Source organism: Papaver somniferum, chromosome 7 (genome assembly GCF_003573695.1).
Source record: "Papaver somniferum cultivar HN1 chromosome 7, ASM357369v1, whole genome shotgun sequence".
In the NCBI taxonomy this organism is placed as follows: domain Eukaryota; kingdom Viridiplantae; phylum Streptophyta; class Magnoliopsida; order Ranunculales; family Papaveraceae; genus Papaver; species Papaver somniferum.
Genome location: NC_039364.1, coordinates 44,439,799 through 44,448,912, shown reverse-complemented (window position 1 = coordinate 44,448,912; position 9,114 = coordinate 44,439,799).

Sequence of the window (9,114 nt, the reverse complement as noted above, 5' to 3'; positions counted from 1 at the left end):
ATAACTAAGAATAAGAATTTTGTAGGAAAGGGTTATGCTACTGATGGAATGTTTAAGCTTAATGTTGATGCTATGAATAAAATTGATTCTTCTGCTTATATGGTTTGCAATTTTAATGTTTGGCATGGAAGGCTTTGTCATGTGGGTAAAAAGTTAGTAAATAACATGAGTAAGTTAGGTGTCCTCCCTGAATTTTCTGAAAATGATTTTGAAAAATGTGAATACTGTAGTCAAGCAAAAATAACCAAGACTTCACATAAATCTGTTGTAAGAGAATCGAAACCACTAGACTTAATACATTCTGATTTGTGTGAATATGAAGGTATCCTAACTAGAAATGGCAAGAGGTATATCATGACGTTCATTGATGATTGTTCTAATTATACTTATGTTTATTTGTTGAGCCATAAGAACGAAGCTATTGAAAAGTTTAAGATTTTATTATTGCTGAAATTGAAAATCAATTTGGTAGGAAAATTAAGAGATTTCGTCGTGATAGAGGCACTGAATATGATTCTTCTCCTTTTACTGAAATTTATCAAACTAATGGCATTATACATGAAAGAACTGCACCATATAATCCTCAAATGAATGGGAAAGCTGAAAGAAAGAATCGTACTCTTACTGAATTGACTGTTGCTTGTTTGCTTAGCTCTGGTGCTGCTTCTCATTGGTGGGGTGAATGTTTGCTGACTGTTTGCCATGTTTTGAACCGCATTCCTAATAATAAAACCATGATATCTCCTTATGAACTTTGGAGAAATAGAAAACCTAATGTCTCTTATTTTAGAGTTTGGGGTTGCTTAGCTTTTGTTAGAAAACCTGATCCTAAAAGACATAAGTTAGAAAGTAGAGCTTATGAATGTGTTTTTATTGGTTATGCTAAAAACAGTAAAGCTTATAGGTTCTTTGATATTAATAATAAGGTTATTATTGAATCTATTGATGTTGATTTCTTTGAAGAGAGATTTCCTTTTAAATCTAGAAATAGTGGGGGTAATAGTGGGGGTTCTTTATCTAGTGTTTTACCTAGTGCTGATTCTGAACATAGATTAGAAGAACCTAGAAGTGCAGAAACTAGGATCACTGAAGTTGAACCTAGAAGAAGTAAAAGAGCTAGGACTGACACAAGAGATCCTGATTTTGAATTTTATGCCGTAGAGGAAGAACCTTCTAATTTACAAGAGGCGTTCAGTTCTGCAGAGTCTAGTTTCTGGCAAGAAGCTGTAGATAATGAATGGGATTCTCATATGTCTAATGGAACTTGGCGTATAGTAGATTTACCTCCTGGTTGTAAGCCTATAGGTTGTAAATGGGTTTTGAAAAGGAAACTAAAACCTGATGGAACAATAGAGAAGCACAAAGCTAGACTGGTTGCTAAAGGATTTAGGCAACGAGAGAACGTAGACTTCTTTGATACTTATTCTCATGTTACTAGATTAACATCTATACGTGTTTTGATTGCTGTTGCCGCTGCTCATAATCTTGTTATTCACCAAATGGATGTTAAAACTGCCTTTTTGAATGGTGAACTAGAAGAGGAAATTTATATGGAACAACCTGAAGGTTTTGTAATTCCTGGACAAGAACAGAAAGTATGTAAGCTAGAAAAATCCCTTTATGGTTTAAAACAAGCTCCTAAACAGTGGCATGAGAAATTTGATAATTTAATGATTTCACATAACTTCAGAATAAACGAGGGTGACAAATGCATCTATTATAAATTTGAGAATGATGTGTGTGTGATTGTTTGCTTGTATGTGGATGATTTGCTGATATTTGGTTCCAATTTATCTGTTGTCAATGAAACTAAAGGTATGCTTAGTTCGAATTTTGACATGAAAGATTTGGGTGAAGCTAGTGTAATCTTGGGAATCAAAATAACTAGAACTAGTAGTGGTATTTGTTTGGATCAATCTCACTACATTGAAAAAATTCTGAGAAAGTATGAATATTTTGATTGTAAGCCTGCTTGTACTCCGTTTGATCCTAATGTGAAATTGTTTAAGAACACTGGAGAAAGTGTTAGACAATCTGAATATGCTAGTATAATTGGAAGTCTGCGTTATGCAACTGATTGTACAAGACCAGACATTGCATATGCAGTGGGAGTTCTGTGCAGGTTTACCAATAATCCTAGTTTGGAACACTGGGATGCTATTGAGAGGGTTATGCGGTATCTGAAAAGAACCACAAACCTAGGATTACACTATAAGAGGCATCCCGCAGTCCTTGAAGGATTTAGCGATGCTAATTGGAATACTCTTTCAGATGATTCCAAGGCCACCAGTGGATATGTTTTTACTATTGCTGGGGGCGCTGTATCTTGGAGATCAAAGAAACAGACAATTGTAGCCCAATCTACGATGGAGGCTGAATTGATGGCACTAGCAGCAGCTAGTGAAGAAGCAGGATGGATGAAGAGTTTGTTATCAGACATTCCAGTATGGGAAAAACCGATACCAGCCACTTTGATCCACTGCGATAGTACCGCGGCTATCGGAGTAGTAGAGAACTGTTATAATAACAGTAAGAATCGACAGATACGTCAAAAGCACGACACAGTTAGAGAATTTCTCACAACTGGTGTTGTTAGAGTAGATCATGTAAGGTATGAAGGAAATATAGCTGATACTTTGACGAAAGGATTAGCAAGAGAAAAGGTATGGAATATCTCTAAAAGTATGGGACTTTTGCCCGTGAGAAGTTGAGTCATTTGTAATGGATACCCAACCTAGAAATAGGTTCAAAGGGACTAGACGAAGTTACAAATAATATGATAGAGTCATGCATTCCCATAGCATGATATCCTGAAGTGGGAAACAGGTTGAGTGTTTAAACTCTTAATGATGTCTATAGCTCTTAAGTTAAGAGTGGGATATACAGGAGTATCCTTGATAGACTCACCTATACGAATGTGAAGGTGTGGCCGCCTTCTATGAGAACTTGGGCATTTCTCTAGATCGTTCGTTAAGAAAGGGATAAGCACATGGCACTAATGTGCAAAATTAAGAACTTTACTCTAAGATATAGTTGTGTGTGTTGTATAATCTATTATTAGTTAGAGTTCAAGACGAGAGTCACTCTAGTTACCTGATACTTAGAAAGTTCAACACTATGTAGAGGTTCAAGTCGAAAGGCACCTTTGCTTATGCACAACTGTATAGCACTTGCTCAATGTTTTAAAATATAAGTGGGGGATTGTTGGGGTATATATTTAAAAAACATAGTTTTGTAATAATATGCCAAAGTTAGAGAGATAGTATGGTGGCATTGTTTTGAGCTCCCACACTATAGGCATGGGTTCAATTCCCACCCCACACAATTTCACTAGGGTATATACTATTTATACTATATATTATATTACATTAGTACGGGAGCGGGGCCTTGGGGCCTTTTGCCCGTGAGAAGTTGAGTCATTTGTAATGGATACCCAACCTAGAAATAGGTTCAAAGGGACTAGACGAAGTTACAAATAATATGATAGAGTCATGCATTCCCATAGCATGATATCCTGAAGTGGGAAACAGGTTGAGTGTTTAAACTCTTAATGATGTCTATAGCTCTTAAGTTAAGAGTGGGATATACAGGAGTATCCTTGATAGACTCACCTATACGAATGTGAAGGTGTGGCCGCCTTCTATGAGAACTTGGGCATTTCTCTAGATCGTTCGTTAAGAAAGGGATAAGCACATGGCCCTAATGTGCAAAATTAAGAACTTTACTCTAAGATATAGTTGTGTGTGTTGTATAATCTATTATTAGTTAGAGTTCAAGACGAGAGTCACTCTAGTTACCTGATACTTAGAAAGTTCAACACTATGTAGAGGTTCAAGTCGAAAGGCACCTTTGCTTATGCACAACTGTATAGCACTTGCTCAATGTTTTAAAATATAAGTGGGGGATTGTTGGGGTATATATTTAAAAACATAGTTTTGTAATAATATGCCAAAGTTAGAGAGATAGTATGGTGGCATTGTTTTGATCTCCCACACTATAGGCATGGGTTCAATTCCCACCCCACACAATTTCACTAGGGTATATACTATTTATACTATATATTATATTACATTAGTCCGGGAGCGGGGCCTTGGGGGTCTTGGGAGGTCTGCTGATCCAGAAACAATTTTTTTGCTGTTTTTATTTTAAATTTTCAAAACATATTAAGATAATTATATCATGATTAATTACAGTTAATGTTGAAATTTTAATACGGCCGTTTTTTTGCTGTTACAAAGAAATTTAATTGGCATTTAATCGAAAATTAATTTTCCATTAATTCCATTGATTCTTTTTGATTATAAAAAAAAAAAAAACTGGTTTCTGAAAAAAAAGATATAGAACGTTATTTTTATTTCGTCAAGTTTTTCTGAGCAAGTGTTGTTGAAAGAGTTATTATTGATTCGATTTCTCAGTGCAGAGAAATCGAAAGAGATAAGCTGTTTTATCCCATAGGGTTTCGACAAAAACTGACTGCTAGCACAATCAAGAGGCAGAGTCGCGAAACACCTTAAAGATAGCGACCTAGTACGCGACTCAGCGGTTTCTTTGTGTAATTTGATTATAGTGCTTTGTTTCCAACATAGACGTGCACCAACTGAGGTGATCACGTTCTGTTATATTTGTCTGAAAATTGTTTTCAAATGGTTCCTAACCACTAGCTAAACACTTGGCTATATTGGTTTTAGAAGCATAATCTGGAGGTGGATGGTTTACGATAATTGTTCTTTTGCCGATTAACTCTTACGAAGTTCTTCCCCCATGTACCAATCTCTACATGGTTCAATGACAAATTGTATAAAAGTATCTGTTGTGGCGAAAGTTATATCATAGCTCGTGGTTTTGACACCTCTGTACAAGATGTTTCCATATTGATGCAGTGACAATTTTTATTGTTATACTTGTTTATGGTCAGATAAAAACGTTTATTATATTCTTCATTAAAAATAGATCCACAAACATGGAACTGGTAAAAAAGCGGGGTCTAACAACCACATCCAATATTTCGCTTAGCAATCTGTATGGACAAACTCTAATATACTTTCTAGAGAATCAACTAGACAGTCAGTTTCAATCTAGATAAAAGTATATCAAAGAGTTTATATCTCAATCTTTAGATTTGATCTTTACTCAAGCAAATAGAAATCTGCGAGTCTTTATCAAAGAGAGATAACTTGGATGGTACCAAAGACCAATATCCAAGTGTCAATCAATTTAAATCAACAACCAAAAGGTCGGATATTCTAATTGATTGAACTACGCACAACCTGTATTATTTCAATTATATAAACAAATATAATGCGGAATAGAAATAACACAGACACCAAAATTTTGTTAGCGAGGAAACCGCAAATGCAGAAAAACCCCGGGACCTATTCCAGATTGAACACACACTGTATTAAGCCGCTACAGACACTAGCCTACTCCAAATTAACTTCGGTCTGGACTGTAGTTGAACCCCAATCAATCTCACACTGATCCAAGGTACAATTATGCTCCTACGCCTCTGATCCCAGCAGGATACTGCGCACTTGATTCCCTTAGGTGATCTCACCCACAACTAAGAGTTGCTACGACCCAAAGTCGAATACTTTAAAAAACAAATCTGTATCATACAGAAAAGTCTACGATAATAGATAAATCCGTCTCCCACTAATATACCTACGAGTTTTGTTCCGTCTTTTGATAAATCAAGGTGAACAGGAACCAATCAATAGTACGAGACTTATATTCCCGAAGAACAGCTTAGTATTATCAATCACCTCAAGCCAATTATTACAATTGTACTCGTACGATAGAAACAGCAAGATCATATCACACAACTACGATAAAAGTAGTATCGGTCTGGCTTCACAATCCCAATGAAGTCTTTAAGTCGTTAACCTGGTTTAGAAGAAGAAACCAAAGGCTAAAGGAGAATCGACTCTAGCTTAGACAACTAGTATCACACAGAATGTGTGGGGATTAGGTTTCCCAGTTGCTAGAGTTCTCCCTTATATACACTTTCAAATCAGGGTTTGCAATCAATGTTAGCTTGGTAACAAAGCATTATATATTCACCGTTAGATGAAAACCTGATTAGATTCAAGCTAATATTTCTCAGCCGTTAGATCGAAAACTTAGCTTGTCACACACAAATTAAATGTCCAATTTTGGGTTCATGAACCGTACCCAAACATTAACATTTGTTGGTTCAACAAGTCAACCAAAAGGTTAGCCATATGATTACTCTCATATCAACATTATTCTTCTTCACCATAACTAGTTCAAATGACTCAAATGAACTAGTTAGAGAGTTGTTCAATTACAAGGAAATCTTATGTAACTACACAAGACACAATTGAAGCAAAATCGGTTTGATTCACTCGAATCGGTTCATGAACTTTATAGCCACGGTTTGCAAAAGCATTCCTTAGTTTATTTAAGCATTAGTTCAAGAACAACCGACTTTAGATATAACCTACTCAAGTTCGCGGAATGGGTTCGCGGACTTAAGCTCATGGAAGGAGTACACAAACTCCAGCAGAAAATCTCGGGCCGAGAAGTTCCGCAAGTTCGCGGACTGAGTTCGCGGACTTGGCTCACGCCACTTTCATTTCTCTTGATCAACAAAGTTCGCAAATTTTGGTTCAAGGAATAAGGACTTATGCATATATGTGTTTCCACAACAATGCTTATATCCTACCAATGGTTATGTAATCTAAACTCTCATTTCAATCATTGAAACATTCTCAGAGAACGTTATATAGCTGTTATTCACAGACCATTTTTCGTCAGAGCAATTTTCAAAGTGATTGAAACATAACATGACTTTCGTCACTTGGTAAAGATGAATTCGGCTAAAGCGAAAGCTTACCAAAACACATTTCGAGAAATAGATAGGCGAGATAAACTCGGCTCGAAATAGCAAATGTGTATAATAAAAGTCTATATATCAAAACGACTTTTGTTTCAAGAGTAGGAGATAGAGTAAATAGACTTTTGAGTGACAGATAAGTTCATGCTCCACATACCTTTTAGTCGATGAAGATCCACCAGTTCCTTGAGTAGTCCTTCGTCTTATATGATGATTGCCATGGAGTCTTGAGCTCAACTACACTTTCTATCCTAATCCAAGACCTTAGCTCTAACAGGCTAGTAATCAAGACTTATAGTTTTGATCACTAATATTGACAAACATGCTTGAGATAGCAACGCATGCTAGTTCGACCGAGCAATGCTCTAACAATCTCCCCCTTTGTCAATTTTAGTGGCAAAATTATTAATACATATGGAATACAAAAAATAAATAAATTAACTTTTGTAGCTCATATTCCACATGCCTAATCTCCAACATTACTCAAAATCTTGATCACTTCCAAGTACTCCAATGATCCCAAAGGTTGTAAGTTTAGCATCATCGTTGTTGAAAATCCGTAGCTATAACAACAAGAAAACAATAGTTCTCAATCATTGTTATAAAATGTCATAGTATCATTATACAACGTCAAAGTTCAATTATATCACAACTTCAACAACAATACTATGGTGATATGTTTCACTCCCCCTTAGTCAATATTCCATCTCACATGGAAACCACTCCCCCTTACATAATGATCCGAAAACCATATGCATTTATAGTGTGAACTACATATTAATTCTCCCCTTTTTTATCAATAAAATTGACAAAGGTACAAGAACGGGATCCTAATGGAATTTCTGAAAGAGACATTTCATGACCAAAAGAAAGAACACACATCATCTTATTTAGATGCAATCATAAATCCGAAGCTAAATGCATTCATCAAGGAGTTTAAAGATAATCCTTGCAAACAAAAGATTTTAACCTATGTTCCATCAATAATTGACAATATAGGCTTAACTTTTGTATTTGTCAAAATTTCCATTCATTCTTTCATCAATACATGCATATCAATTCATGAACGACTTTACTTTTGACAAGATATGGGACAATCAAGTTCACGGACGCAAACACACATATCCCATAAAAATATTGCAATATATAAAACCATAAAGATTAATACTGCAAAAATCATCTTCCAAACAATTTAGAATTTAAACCAATAAATCTAAAAACATGAAGATGAAAACGTTGGATATAGCTATGTGTAATCACAATAATGGCTATTCCAACCTCTAGTTTTCTTCTAAACAAAAATAGAAGATTTACTAGGAAAATAAACTCCTCTGGAGAACATGATCTGAAAAACACTAGATCCGGTAAGCAACCAGAGATTGAACATGGACGAGATCATCAGATGCTTTCTTCAGTTCGTTTTTCAAAAACTCAAGATTCCTTGTTGCAATTCCGAGTTTTTCACATACGACTTCAAAATCTTGAAGAAGATTTCCTACCAATTGTGATGATATTTGAACTGGTAGTCTGTTTTCATGATCAATGGCATGAAGGCATGTTCTGAAAACAGGATTCTCATGAAACTCAATAGTCTTCCCTTTCTTGACTTCATCATCTTCGTTTCTTCCATTCATTGTGCACACCAAATTGGTAAAACTCTTTGACCTTTCAGAACAGTGTAACACGGGATGACACCCAAGTATATAAATACGTTCCATAGGAAAACCTAGGAAACTTGTACACGTTCGTGTGGGCCAGGAGTTCGTGCACTGGTGGTCACGGCCTTAAGATGTGACCAAAATAAGAATGGAGTTCGAAGGTCATGACAAATAGTTGAGAACCAACTATTTAGAGGAAGTACACGCAAACAAAAAAAATCTCAAGGACAAAAGATCATGATTATCTACAAGAGAGAAACTGGAGCGAAGCTCAACAAAATTTAAAGAAAAAAAAAAGAACTAGAAGAGAAAAAAATACAACCTGGACAACACTTCTCAAGACACACTTCTTGAGAACAATAAGCATCCTTCTTAAATTAAAAGAGGGATGCTGTATTGGGAAGTCATGGTGTATTAGGATGAGTATTTTGCTCATCAATTTTGATTTCTTCTTTTTCTCCTTCAGAAGGATTTAGAGACAAATCACATGACATAATTTAAGGGGTTTTATTAAGAGAGGAACTAGGAGTACCTGAGTCAATCGCTTTCCATGATTTTTTGATGCCCCGTTTGAGTTTGTTTATGCTTTCCTTTAGTTCT